Genomic DNA, 12932 nt, shown 5'->3' on the forward strand with positions numbered 1-12932 from the left:
AATTTAGATAGAATGAAGGGGAAGCAACTGCCTAGCAGATGGGAAGAAGGTGCACAGTAAACACAGGAGGGAAACACAAGTGTCTGGGATGCAAAGAGTAGATGCTGGGGAATTTATGTAGGGAGAGATACAAATGATAGGTGAGCTAGAGGGATGTGATGGTCAGCTTCAGTGATCAAGTGTGGGTTTTATATTTTAAGCAGAGGAAATACTGGTAAGTTTGAAGTTTCATCCTTCCCCCTTCTTTATCTTTTGTTAAACCAAACACACTTATCTGTCTTCCAGGTTGTTGAAGTGGTGGGTCTGACATTTGCCATAATAATGTCTGTGAAAATAGCTATTAACTCTAACACTCTGTTCATCTGAAGGCCACTTGCAGTAAAAATGACTAATTTTCCCAGTGTCTCTTACTTATAACATTTTAGGACAGCTGACTTCCCCCTCTTTAGGGGGAAAAAGACAAGGATAAACAATAAAACATTTAGAGGCAGGTTTTCTATATGAAATGTGATTATAGGTAAATTGTCCTTCTTTCTTTTGCTAGTATGATGGCTGAAAAAAATTGATGTTACTTTTTTCTTTTAAAAATTAGCCTGCAGAGCTTTGTGTTTTAATTGGAGCATATAGCCTATATTTATATTTATTGTAATTAGCCACAATTTGAGTTTTTATCTATCATGTTATTTTGTTCTATTAGTCTGATTTTTTCAGCCTCTTTGTTCTTTACTGACTCATTTTTTTTCATTTAATCCTCTTTTGCTGGGCCCTGTTTCTACTCTGTTTCAGAGTATTATGGTATGTACTTATACTTTGATATACTGGGTGTTCATGTACTAATATCATAAGTCTGAAATCAATATCTTTACTTTGAAACAAAACAAGGTCCTTAAAAACCACTTTTATCATTGAAATATATGCTAGTGCTATGTATTTGATTTTTGTTTATTTTTTGCCTCACAAGACTTTATAATTTTTATTTGATATGTGGTGTAGGTCTATTTAACTTTACTCATGTATTAGTCATATTCTTTGCTCCTCATTCTTCCTGTATCTCTTAAGTGCCATTTGGAATAATTTCTTCTGCATTTAAAATTTCTTTCTTGTGGTTTGTCTGGGTATGTCTTTGTTTCTCCTTCCTTCTTGAAGAATACATTAAAGCTGGCTGTGTAACTTTTTTTTTTTTTTTTTTTTTTTTTTTTTTTTTTTTTTTGTGACAGGCAGAGTGGACAGTGAGAGAGAGAGACAGAGAGAAAGGTCTTCCTTTGCCGTTGGTTCACCCTCCAATGGCCGCCGCGGCCGGCGCGCTGCGGCCGGCGCACCGCGCTGATCCGATGGCAGGAGCCAGGAGTCAGGTGCTTTTCCTGGTCTCCCATGGGGTGCAGGGCCCAAGCACCTGGGCCATCCTCCACTGTACTCCCTGGCCACAGCAGAGAGCTGGCCTGGAAGAGGGGCAACCGGGACAGAATCCGGCGCCCCGACCGGGACTAGAACCCGGTGTGCCGGCGCCGCTAGGCGGAGGATTAGCCTAGTGAGCCGCGGCGCCGGCCGGCTGTGTAACTTGATGCTAGACTTAGCTTTCTTTCAGCACATTGAAAATACGTTACTTTTTTCTCCACCTTCCATTATAACTTCCTATCTAACAACCTCTCTCTTGAATATAATCCATATTTTTTCTCTGGTTATTTTTTATTTTATTTATTTTATTATTTTTTTTTGAAAGGCAGAGTTAGAGAGAGAGAGGTCTTCCTTTTTCCGTTGGTTCACCCCCCAAAATGGCCGCTACAGCCAGCACGCTGCGCCGATCCGAAGCCGGGAGTCAGGTGCTTCCTCCTGGCCTCCCATGCGGGTGAAGGGCTCAAGTACTTGGGTCATCCTCCACTGCCTTCCTGGGCCACAGCAGAGAGCTGGACTGGAAGAGGAGTAACCGGGACAGAACCGGCACCCCAACTGGGACTAGAACCCAGGGTGCCAGTGCCGCAGGTGGATGATTAGCCTAGTGAGCTGCGGCACTGGCCTCTGGTTGTTTTAAGATCTTTTAGATATCTAAATATAATTTCAGTATTCTTCAATGTCTAAGAGGAGTTTCCTTTCTGGTTTTCCTTTTTGGTTTTTGTTAACTTTCAGTTTAAGGATGAACTAAAAACCCTCTTTCTCTCTGCCTGCTCATATTTCCACAGTTGAGACTGGAAAGAAAATGTCTAGTGGTAGAGAGGAGAAAGGCAAATAGTAGCTCCCGAAGAGCTATAACCACAAGCCCACCTGAACTGTGTGTTCAGCCTGAATACACACCACTTGTGTGGCTTGAGAAAATCCTAAAAATTTAGTTTGAAAGCTGGTACTAATACATGCAATCCTGTCCCATGGCTCCTGGTGAGAGAAAATGTAAAACCATACTGATGGAAATGGCTTTCATCCCATTCAGGAAAATAAGAAACTTATTGTCATAATTCACTGAACATATAAGGGGAAAAGTTATCATGAGTGGGAACCAATAGAAACAACATATAATAGAAGTGGATCCACAAAGGCTTCAGTAATTGGCATTTTAGGTATAAGGTATAATAGTGTTTATCATACTTAAATGAACTTATAAATTTATGGCAGAATAATGAACCACAAAGAATAATTACATTGGGACTTAATCTGAAAAGTGAATAATTTTTGGGGAAAAGTCTTTTAATATGTTGAATGGAAAATCTGACTACTTTCTTCAAAGCACATTTGTGTCTGGTCTACTTACCTGGATTATCAATACATAGTGTGGTGACAGTGGTATTTGAATTTACTTCTGTGAATGTCCCTTCAAGAATTCAGCTAGTTAGATATTACTTGGATAAGGGATTCATTATCATTTCACACTCTCTAATCCAACTTCAGAAACCCTTGACAGTCCTATTTGGACAAAGCATTGTGCTAGGCATATTTAAAAATATATATACATGATTTGTGCTTTTCTGACTTTCTCAAATAATGAAGAAATCAGACTCATATAAAATATGCAGATAAAACAACAGACTATGCATATATTCTTATTATATAAGAATCGGCTGCATATAGGCACTAAAGTGGGGGTTTATGAGGGAAGTTAATTCTAAAGGGAATATAACTGGTGAATATTGTTTTCAAATAAATTTTATTTGGTGTAACTGCTGTGACTTTTTCTAAATAAATTTCTTGACAAATTTGTTTGGCTGGATGTTGAGATCCCAGGTGTCCTAAATGAGTTGCCCTACTGGGTACAAGCTTGGTTGTGGTGGAGAGGACAGAATAAGAGGCAGGCACGATGAGGGGGGAAAGGAGAATGAGGGGAAAGAGAGGAGGTGAGAAGTTGACATGAAATTAGGAGATGATGTAGAATGGCAGATGTCCTAAACAGCACTCTGCCCTCAGAATCAGCCCTTAAGGCATGCAGATCTGGCTGAAAAGCCCATGAGAGTATTTCAGACATGGAAAGCCAACACACTCTGGCAAAAAAAAATGACCTAAATGAAAGATCTCCACGAGTGAGATCCCAGTGAAAAGAACAGGTCATCAAAGAAGGAGGTACCAATTTGGGACATGCTGAAGCTGACTTGCCCCAAATGGTAGAGGTACAAACATACCAGGGGACTCCAATTCAATCCCATCAAGGTGGCATATACCAATGCCATCTCACTAGTCCAAGTGATCAATTTCAGTTCACAATTGATCATAATGAAAGGACTAAGAGTCAAAGGGAGCACATAAACAAGTCTAGTACCTGCTAATACTAACTGATAGAATAAATAAAGGGGAGAGTGAACCAACATGGGAAGCGAGATACTCAGCAGACTCATAGAATGGCGGATGTCCTAAACAGCACTCCGGCCTCAGAATCAGCCCTAAAGGCATTCCGATCTGGCTGAAAAGCCCATGAGAGTATTTCAGGCATGGAAAGCCAAGACATTCTGGCAAAACAAACAAAAAAAAACAAAAAAACAAAAACAACAACAACAACAACAAAACCTAAATGAAAGATCTCTGTGAGTGAGATCCCAGTGGAAGGAACAGGTCTTCAAAGAAGGAGGTACCTTTCTCTGAAGGGAGGAGAGAACCTCCACTTTGACTATGACCTTGTCTAAACAAGATAAGAGTCGGAGAACTCAAGGGGCTTCCATAGCCTTGGAAACTCATGACTGGTGCATAGGGAGATTACTGATGCCATAAACAGGAGTATCAATTTGTCAAGTCAACAACAGGAGTATATGTGCACTTACTCCTCATGTAGGATCTCTGTCCTTAATGTGCTGTACATTGAGATTTAATGCTATAATGAGTACTCAAACAGTATATTTCACTTTGTGTTTCTAGGGGGGTGCAAACTGTTGAAATCTTTACTTAATGTATACTAAACTGATCTTCTGTAAAAAAAAAAAAAGAGAGAGAGAAGAAATTATCAATTCCCAACTTGACTCTCACTGGGATTAAACATGACAATAGGTCTGATCTGATTTCATCATCATTTAAAAAATCACCTATTTTTCACTTTATGTTTCTGTGTGGGAGCAAACTGTTGAAATCTTTACTTAATGTATGCTAAACTGATCTTCTGTATATAAAGAGAATCGAAAATGAATCTTGATGTGATTGGAAGGGGAGAGGGAGTGGGAAAGGGGAGGGTTGCGGGTGGGAGGGACGTTATGGGGGGGAAGCCATTGTAATTCATAAGCCGTACTTTGGAAATTTATATTCATTAAATAAAAGTTAAAAAATGCAAAAAAAAAAAAAACCCAAAAAAACAAAAAAACAAAAAAAGAAGGAGGTACCTTTCTCTGAAGGGAGGAGAGAACTTCCACTCTGACTACGACCTTGTCTAAATATGATCAGAGTCGGTGAACTCAAAAGGCTTCCATAGCCTTGGCAACTCATGACAAGAGCCTAGATTGATTACTGATGCCATAAACAAGAGTGTCAATTTGGTAAGTCAACAACAGGAGTCACTGTGCACTTACTCCTCACATAGGGTCTCTGTCCTTAATGTGCTGTACATTGAGATTTAATGCTATAACTAGTACTCAAACAGTATTTTTCACTTTGTGTTTCTATGTGGGTGCAAACTGTTGAAATCTTTACTTAATATATGCTAAACTGATCTGCTGTATATAAAGAGAATGGAATATGATTCTTGATGTGAATGGAAGGGGAGAGGGAGCGGGAAAGGGGAGGGTTGCAGGCGAGAGGGAAGTTATAGGGGGGGAAGCCATTGTAATCCATAAGCTGTACTTTGGAAATTTATGGTCATCAAATAAAAGTTAAAAAAAAAAGAAATTAGGAGATGATGATGCAAGGCAGTGTGTTTCTCTGTAACCCTCCCTATGAAGGGCTAAATCTTCAATAAATGTTACCAAATGCTTAACCTACATACTTGTTCCTGGACTGAGATCCATGTTCTGACTCTAATTAGCTGAATGAAGACAGTTTGGTTGCAAGGGACATGTGGCACAATGAACCAGTATACAACTCACAGGAACTTGTGGCTATCAGGAGGAAAGCTTCACACCAGCCCAGGGTGAGGCACTGGAAATTGGCCAAGTTTCACTGCATTTTTTTTTTTAATTTTTTGACAGGCAGAGTGGACAGTGAGAGAGACAGAGAGAAAGGTCTTCCTTTTCTGTTGGTTCACCCCCCCAATGGCCGCTGTGGCTGGCGTACCATGCTGATCTGAAGGCAGGAGCCAGGTGCTTCTCCTGGTCTCCCATGCGGGTGCAGGGCCCAAGCACTTGGGCCATCCTCCACTGCACTCCCTGGCCACAGCAGAGAGCTGGACAGGAAGAGGAGCGACCGGGACAGAATCCGGTGCCCCGACCGGGACTAGAACACGGTGTGCCGGAGTCACAGGGGAGGATTATCTTAGTGAACCAAGGCACCGGCCAAGTTTCACTGCATTTCTGAGAAGAAAGAGACAGCTCTTGAGAGAGACAGAATTTGAACTGAGACCTTGGAGTATGGGTTGGATTTCAGCAGGGGTGAATGTGTGGGGAGACGAGGATCTTCCAGGAGGAGGAATGAGCATAAGCAAAGGCACCAATGAAGAGGGTGCTGGGTGCCACTATTACCTGGGTCCAGCCACTGAACATGCCTATCTTATTCTACAAACCAGGCGAGGGGGTTGAACACCAAGTCTACTTGAAATGCACCAGCCAGTACAAAACTTTGGACTTGAGGTCCCTTGCAGTCCTAATATGTAGCTAGCTGACTCTCATCTTTCCTGCTGCATTTGGAGCCCGGATCTTTGTGATCCTGCTTCCTGTTGGGCTTCTCCCACCGGAACAGTCTGAGTCTGGGGGATGGGGTGCCCACTGTGGCCAGCTGCACAATGCTTTGTCTCCTGGTTGTGATTAAGTCATGGTTGGCACATTTTTTTGCTGGGTATAACTTTCTTGAGCACCTCAGGAGATGTCAAACTCCATAACCGAGCCCTAGGACCAAAGCATTCATGCACAAGTACATGAAAGCAGATCCGTCACCAGGGTCTCCCCCTGAAATGTGGCTACGCACATCTTTGAAACTTACAAACTTCACTGTCCATCATTCCCTCAATGACTCTTCATTGCTGATGCTTGTCAGCCCATACACAACCTGAATCGCTTGACATAGGGGAAAAGGTGAAGTAAAAGTGCAGTAAAACCCACTGTAGGCTGGCAGTGCACTTGAGTATGAAACTCGAGTTCAAAGGACAATGCTGGAAACAAGAGTCTCTGACAAACATGTAATTGATGACCATCAAATGTTTTTGATGGAAAGGAATGTGAATGTAAAGGCATGTGGAAGGCCAATTTCCCTCTCTCCCTCTCTCTTTTTAAAGTAAAGAAATTTCTTGCATCTTTGAGGGCTATTTTATGACCATAGGACTTTAGTTCAAGAAGTTGGAAATTTTCCAGCGCTGCATCACATTCTATATTTGATTTGCAAACAGAGTTTCTCCTTCAAGAGACCACTCAACTGAAGGCAAAAGTTATCTGATTACAGGAAAATAACTTGATCATTCTGGTTACTGTAAATATTTTTGTAAGCTTGTCCTAACCAAGCACCCTCAGAAAGTTTCCATGTTTTCATCTTACTGTGTATAAACAACTTGGGTAGTGTTCCTCTAGTTTTGAAAGAGCTGCAGTTCAGAAGATGGCTTTGAGGCTTTCAAAAAATACTTGTAGTTTTTTCTTCTGTATGAAAAATCTGTAGGCCATCCCAATGTGTCCCTAGTTTAATATGATAAATTAGAGATGCATATTGTGTTTAGAGGTAAGGTACAGAAGGAATTCCTTCATGCTAATTTCCTGCCTATTTGTAATCATTAGTTCTTAAAATTCCCCATACATCTCTGTCAGATAGATAAAAGGCCCTGATTACTTAACTGCTGCTCAGACATTTCACACACCTGGTTTTAGGTAACTTTTTTTTTTTAGTAGGATGAGAGGAGGGTCTAAGGAAACAAAACAGGGACAATGCTTCCAGGGTGCAACATCAAATTTTATTGTACCGGGTCATAAACAACCCCAATTAGCAAAGTGTGTTCACCAAGTTGGCTTTGGAAAAGCCATTGTGTGAGCATTGCCCTGGGAGCCAATGGCATTTGTGTTGAATTCCTGCACTGTCCATAGTTTTGGAGATTTATAAGGATGAGTAGGGCCATGTTTACCATGCCTGCTGCTTTCTTCACCAAATCAATTCCTTGTCAGGGTCCAGCCAGACCTCTGGAAGGGGTTAAGTAGGAGTCCAGGGGGACCACTTGACATCTGCTTCCCTTACTCCTTTTTGATCTTGTTTTTTGGCCTTTCAAGTGTAGGCTCATCTTAAAAAGTGTGTGTGTGATGAGAGGCCTCGGTGTGGGAGAGAAGCAAAACAATACGACAGATAAAATGAAGGTAAAATAAAAATGAAAAAAACTTAAAACTGGGGTGTTATTATGAACTGTGAAATGTTGATGATAATAGGAAGGAAGGAAAACACTGGAGTCTCTGTTGTGATGTAAAATCCTTTGTGAATAGGAATGCAGAGTATGAGGTGTTTTGCTATCATTAACCAACACTATGACCTGAGTCTCCAGGAAAACGAAATCAGGTACTTCACTCTAAACTACAGCTCCTCAAGTTGACAGAACCTGCCAGCATGGAGCTGTGTTTTTTTTTCTTCAGAGAACAAAATGAGCATTGCCAAGAAGAATATGGGGCAGCTCAGGCACAGGTGGCAGATACCAATGCTCGTGGCTCAGTGACTCACAGGTTTGCCATTCACATCCGAAACTTGGGTCCTCATCTCTGTGGGGAGCAACCCGGACTAGACTAAGTTACTGGAATTAGGACTTATTCTATGCATCTGCTCTCCCACAATATGGCACTGAGAAGGGAGTAAGAACTTCTATACAGCTGCCTCCAGTTCAACCAATAAACAGCAGGACCTGCTCCTGATTGGAGGAGAGCAGCGTACTCGGCATGTGGGTAGCAGAGTTGGGATTGGTGGAAGAGGACTATAAAGGAGGAGAGAGACAGCATGCACCAGGAACATCTAGGGGGAACATCTACCTGAAGGAACACCTGAGCAGCCCCCGAGAGAGCCGGCTGGTGGTGTGCCACTCCCCCGCAGAAGTAGGGAATGTGGCAGGGGGAACCGCCCTTCCACGGAGGTGGAAGGGATGGTAGCCAACCTGGGAAGGACCAGCAGCAAACCCGGGGAGGGCCGAGCAGACAGAAGAACAGCGCAGGGTCCTGTGTCGTTCCTCCACGAAGAGGGGGAGCAACATAATGGTGCCGTGACTCGGATATGAAGCCTAGGCAGGGTTTAGTGTCGTTCCTCCACGAAGACGGGGAGCGACATAATGGTGCCGTGACTCGGATAGGAAACTTAGGAGGGAAGAAACGGGAAGAAGTGGAAAATACCGGAGAGAGAGACTAGAAGAGCCTAGGGGAAAGCCGGACGGAAAAGGTGCCGGAAGAAGCTATTGAAAGCCTAGGCATAGACTTGGATACGGACTGTGGGAAAGAAGTTAGGATTTAAAGTGAAAGCAAGAAGAAACTTAGACTCAGATACGGACTGCAGGTTGAAAGTGAAAGTGAAACCTATAAGAAACTTAGACTTGGATACGGACTGTGGGGAGAGGCCAGGAGAAATGAGGGAGGAATATTGTTGGAAGAAAACTTAGGGAAACATACCGGGTAGAGAAAAATGTTAGGGAGGATGAAGCCGCGAGTGCAGGCCGAGGTGGAGACGTAAGCCATCTTGGAATTCTTCAGGTCAGCCCGGGGAGCAAGAGGCGAAGATCTGGAACCAGAGGCAGAGACGTGGGCCGCCAGGTTGGAATTCGCCAGGTTAGTCTGGGGAACTTGGATTGAATGCTAGTGGCGGAGACGTAAGCTACTCTGTGTGACTCGTGGAAGCCGCCGCGTGCAGAGAGAGCACGGGGCGTGAATAGATAGGGAACGCGGGGCTGGCGCGAGGCCGTGGTGCGGACGCGAAGGGGGTTGGAGACCGCGAGTGTGCGCGCGAAGCCGAGCCTCGCAGAGCCGGGAGCCCGCCGGCGGGGCGAGGCGCCGGGAAGCCGCGCAGAGCCGTGAAGTTGCCGCGGGGCGAGGTGCCGAGAAGCAGCCTCGGGGCAGGCGCCGGGAAGCCGCAGGGATAAGAGAAACAGAAGTTTAGAAGTAAAATGAGAGAAATAGGAATGCCCGGAGATAGAGAAATAGAGAAATAGAAAGGCCTCCCCACAACATGGCAATGAGAGAGCTTGGATTCGGTCTGCCTGATTAGTGAGGCGATGAGCACCTGCGGGCGGCTAGCAGCTTATGCGCCGCAGGTCACCGAAGACAGGCACGTTATCAACACCAATAAGTCTCCCCACAATACGGCAATGAGAGGGCTTGGATTCGGTTTGCCTGATTGATAGGACTTGTAAGCACCTGTGGGCAACTCTAGCAAGCAGAGCAGAGTGTGCGCCACGGGGCACCGAAGACAGGCGCGTGTCAATGCCAAAAAATAAAAAGAAAGGGGGATCTGTGGGGAGCAACCCGGACTAGACTAAGTTACTGGAATTAGGACTTATTCTATGCATCTGCTCTCCCACAATATGGCACTGAGAAGGGAGTAAGAACTTCTATACAGCTGCCTCCAGTTCAACCAATAAACAGCAGGACCTGCTCCTGATTGGAGGAGAGCAGCGTACTCGGCGTGTGGGTAGCAGAGTTGGGATTGGCGGAAGAGGACTATAAAGGAGGAGAGAGACAGCATGCACCAGGAACATCTAGGGGGAACATCTACCTGAAGGAACACCTGAGCAGCCCCCGAGAGAGCCGGCTGGCGGTGTGCCGCTCCCCCGCGGAAGTGGGGAATGTGGCAGGGGGAACCGCCCTTCCACGGAGGTGGAAGGGATGGTAGCCAACCCGGGAAGGACCAGCAGCAAACCCGGGGAGGACCAGCAGCCAACCCCAGGAAGGACCAGCAGCAAACCCGGGGAGGGCCGAGCAGACGAAAGAACAATGCAGGGTCCTGTGTCGTTCCTCCACGAAGATGGGGAGCGACAATCTCTATTGGTGGAAAGTAGGGAGAAAGCTGAGGGAAAAGAAAAGGGATGGGTAAGGAGGAATTTTCTGTCATTTAAAACCCTGAAAGGTTCTGAAGCTCCTTGGAGAGGAAGAAATGGAGAAGGTGCAGGAGATGTCATTGGTGGACAATAGGCAGCAGCCACCTCCTATTTTGTCTGAACTAATAGTGCCTCTGGTTGGCTGTGCTCCTGCTTCTTGCTCTTGGGAGGATCCTGGGATGAGGTCTGGGTATCTTGAAGATGGCCTTGATCAGGGATTTTCAGTTTTGATAGGCCTCCTCTTCTGGCTCTCTAGTCTTTGGCTAAGTTTTGTCTTTGATATCCCTGAAAAAAAAAATGACATAGCAAGAGCTTCAGAAAGCTGACATGAATGCCCTGGTGTCCCTTTCAGTGTCCTTCTCCACCTTTGGTTCAGTACTGAAACTATGTACTCATTTTTTGGAGGGTGGGGTGAGGTTAAGACATCCTCTTGGTCCACTGTGCACATCCTCTTTGGCTTTTCTGAGATATATACAGAATAGGTTTATCTAAGTCTTTTCAATATAGCATCTATCCAACGGTGTGGGTCCTGGTTTGGCTGTGGGAAGCAGGGACGGTCAGTCTGGTCTGGCAACAGAAAGGGTAACACCACAGGGTTATGACATGAAGACATGCCAGTTCAAATTGTGAGGGGCTGTGGTTCATGGTTGCACATTGTCAGTGAAAGGAATTGTCATTTGTGTGTTGGTTTAGAGATCATGAAGTTGGTTTGTTCTTGGTCACAAGGACAGGTGAGATTTCTCTAAGTCTGGGAATAGATATCCTAAATTCTTTTTCTTGGTCTTAAGGGATTTGGTGGCTAAAGATTTTCTCAGTGTATGCTTAAGAGTTCAGGTCCCAGCCAAGGAGGGGGCCAGCTCTATAATGACAATTCCATGCATAGCTAGAGATGAAGAGTTTTTGTTTTCCAGTGAATTATTTTTAGAGGGAGGTGTGTCACACGTGGCTGCTGTTAGGTGGAACTTGCCCGGCTACATCTTCATGATTCAGCCGTATGCCCTGGTTTCTGAGTTTGGCCATCTGGAAGGCTGTACAGGGCCAGGCCCCCTGCTGCCCTTGGTCTGCCTTTCATGTTACCTGGAGCCTGCTCAGCAAGGTCTACTGTGAGGGCTTAAAACTAATCTCCCATAGTTTATGAGCCCAAATCCATTTGCAATGAGGAAGACCCTGCTGACCAGAAGCTTAAATAAATGTCCTTCTCTATGGCGTTCCTATGGCGAGACTTGAGTTCCACACACATGATGTAAGTGAGGCCTTTCTTCCACACATGGCTCAGAAATCATTTACAAAGCCAACAGAAAAGACAGCCCTGGGCAGGTGACTTTTCCTTTTGCTCTGGGCCAGGCCTGCACTCCCAGGCCACTCCTAGCGGGTTCGTCTGTCTGAAGATGCAATTGAAAACAGGTGTTTACCTAGTGCCTATAAAATATATACTGGCAATGGGGGAGATCCTTGGAGATTCTTTCAACTGGCAGAAATATGGAGACAATTCCCAAATCTGATTCTGCCTAGATCTTACCCAACTTCCAGGCCCATCTCTGTTTGAAAAAAAAATAAAAAATCTAAAAATCTTTCAGGGAAACTGAGAGCATATGGTTCCACTACCCCCTTCCATAGGAAGAAATGTGAAAAAGATTAGAGAAACTCTGTTAAAATGTCAGACTGGGCCTGGTAAGGCCAGGAAAGTGGCTCTTGTCTGCTGCCTTGCCTCTTCCCCTCCATCAAGGCGACCTAAATGACCTTGGGCTGGGGGAACAACGTGGGGACTGATTTGGATGCCAGATTTACCCAATTTCTATTTAGCAAACAAATTGAATGTACTGCTGCTCATGTTTGGGATAAATACCTGGTTAGGTTCTCTTAAAATATGATGACTACTGCCCATACAAGAAAGGAATTTCAGCTGGGCCATGACTAAGTGGGACGTACGGATTGGGTTTCTCTTTATTTGTTGTCAGCAAGTGCTCCTGATCTTCCCTACCTTGCAAGCTCATTAGGTGTGTGCTTGAGTAGGACATACCAACAATGCAGCTGTATTTCATTTGTAGATAATTGATGCAATAAATGTAATAACCAAATGAAATGTGTTGACTCATGAGCTAATTTGGGTGTAGATGTTACAGCACTCATGCAGCTGGAAATGTTTCCATCACACAAATCTGTTTCAGATAAACGCGCTCTGTTCCTGTCCTAAGACAAAAAATCCATCCTGTGTATCTAAAAAATACATGTTCATAAGTCACAGGCAGTCTACTGTGTGAAAGAACACTACCATCAGCAATTCATCACAGAAACAGGGGACACTTCTTACCCACTGGGGGTGCCAAGTAGAGGTGCACAGACCTGG

General features: G+C 44.4%; 1 protein-coding gene across 2 annotated transcripts in view; it reads left to right on the forward strand.

Annotated features, from left to right (window-relative positions):
- Window positions 1-12932, forward strand: part of DMRT2 (doublesex and mab-3 related transcription factor 2) — a 204562-nt gene that overhangs the window by 179649 nt on the left and 11981 nt on the right. The window lies entirely within an intron of this gene.

The sequence above is a fragment of the Oryctolagus cuniculus genome, chromosome 1 (genome assembly GCF_964237555.1).
Source record: "Oryctolagus cuniculus chromosome 1, mOryCun1.1, whole genome shotgun sequence".
NCBI lineage: Eukaryota > Metazoa > Chordata > Mammalia > Lagomorpha > Leporidae > Oryctolagus > Oryctolagus cuniculus.